This window comes from Dama dama, chromosome X (genome assembly GCF_033118175.1).
Source record: "Dama dama isolate Ldn47 chromosome X, ASM3311817v1, whole genome shotgun sequence".
Taxonomy (NCBI): domain Eukaryota; kingdom Metazoa; phylum Chordata; class Mammalia; order Artiodactyla; family Cervidae; genus Dama; species Dama dama.
Window position 1 is genome coordinate 23,799,409 of NC_083714.1, and position 2,057 is coordinate 23,801,465.

A 2,057-nucleotide genomic window follows, 5' to 3' on the forward strand; every position below is an offset into this window, starting at 1 on the left:
CTGCAGCAGAAGAATATAACTGAAAACACACCTAAAGCTAACAAGCATAGGATGCCACTGTTCTGCCCTGTTATTTCTCATTGTAAGTCCTGCTCCCAGACATGCTTTGCTCTCTCCTCTCTATCCCTGCCTGGGAGTTTCTCTAAGTTGATCCTTCACTCTGCTTACCTAGTTCTGATCTCAGATTTCTGACCAGTGAGGACTAAGACATCATGAGTGGCCAGGACAGGAAGTCTCATGGTAATGAACCAGGTCCCACTGAAACATTATGCCTCAGGGACAAGGTAACAACAGGCTGGAGAAGAAAAAGGGAATTTTATGAATCCCTTTTGGTCCCTCATGTGGTCAAGAACATTTTATTGAAGTTCAGTAATTCTTTCCATCTCCTTTGCTTCTTTTTCTTCTGTTAAATGAAGTAGAATTTAAATATAATACTCTTTATTTTGTATGTGGTATAATCCCAGTCTTAATAGATTCTCCTGCAGCATACACACCCCCCTTCACCCTTTCTTCTTCATCCTTGAACAATGGGAAATAAACTTGCATTGGCAGATAAAATGCAGAACCCTGGCTTATATTTAAATTTTAAATAAATAACAAACAATATTTTAGTATGTCTCCTATATTGCATGGGAAATTCTTATCCAGAAATATATTTGTTGTTTATCAGTAATTAAAACATAACTCAGCCTCCTGTATTATTTAAATATGTTGAAATTTATCCTATACTTAAAAAATGATTTTTATGTATTTATTTATTGATTGCCTTGGGTCTTTGTTGCTGCCTGAAAGGCTTTCTCTAGTTGTGGTGAGTGGGGGCTACTGTTTGTTGTGGTGCTCAGGCTTCTCATTGTAGTGGTTTCTCCTGTTGTGGAACATGGACTCTAGGTGCACAGGCTTCAGTGGTTGTAGCACTCAGGCCCAGCAGTTGTGGCTCTCGGGCCCTAGAGCATTAGGGCTTCAGTAGTTGTTGCACACGGGCATAGCTGCCCTGCGGCATGTAGAATCCTCTCAGATCATGACATCCCATGCATTGGGAGGCAGATTCTTATCCACTGTACCACCAGGGTTATCCCCTGTATTCTCTTTTTTAAAAAATAATTATTTTTGGTTGTGCAGGGTCTTTGTCACTGCAGTGAGCCGGGATTAGTCTCTAGTTGCAGTGTGCACTTCTCATTGCAGTGTCTTCTCTTGTGGAGCACAGGATCTAGGGCTCATGGGCTTCAGTAGTTGTGGCACATGGGTTCAGTTGCCCTGAGGCATGTGGGATCTTCCCAGGCCAGAGATCGAACTGGTGTCCCCTGCACCGCAAGGTGCATTCTTTTTTTTTTTTTTTTTTTTCACAGAGCACAGAAAACTTTATTCATCCACACTGCTCCGGAGAAGGGCGGGCTCACTTCAATATGGTAATCCTCTTGGGCTTCCGCAAGCTCCCGCTCGATGCGCTTCTGCTCATCCTGCTTCTTCTTCTCCTCTGCTGCGAGCCTTCTCTCCTCTTCTGCCCGGGGTTTCAGGTAATTGTAGCGCTTGGCGCCGTAGGCCATGCCGAGGAACAGGGCGGAGTAACGGCCGAGCTTGATGAGTGGAGAGACCTACACCGGCGGAACCATCTTGTCCGTGACCCTCGCAAGGTGGAGTCTTAACCACTGGATCAGCAAGAAAGCCCTACCCTGTATCCACCCCCCCCCCCCCAGTTTTATTTATTTATTTATTTACTTTCCAATATTGTAGTGGTTTTTGCCATACATTGACATGAATCAGCCCTGGATTTACATGTGTTCCCCATCCCGATCCCCCCTCCCGCCTCCCTCCCCATCCCATCCCTCTGGGTCATCCCAGTGCGCCAGGCCCGAGCACCCTGTATCATGCATCGAACCTGGACTAGCAATTCGTTTCAAATATGATAATTTACATGTTTCAATGTCATTCTCCCATATCATCCCTCCCTTGCCTTCTCCCAGAGAGTCCAAAAAGACTGTTCTATACATATGTGTCTCTTTTGCTGTCTCACGTACAGGGTTATCGTGACCATCTTTCTAAATTCCATATATATGCGT

At 44.8% G+C, this 2,057-nt stretch overlaps 1 pseudogene; it reads right to left on the bottom strand.

The window, feature by feature from the left end:
• Window positions 1–1,339: 1,339 nt before the first annotated feature.
• Window positions 1,340–1,610, bottom strand: LOC133052035 (ATP synthase subunit e, mitochondrial-like; annotated as a pseudogene).
• Between the last annotated feature and the right edge of the window lie 447 nt (window positions 1,611–2,057).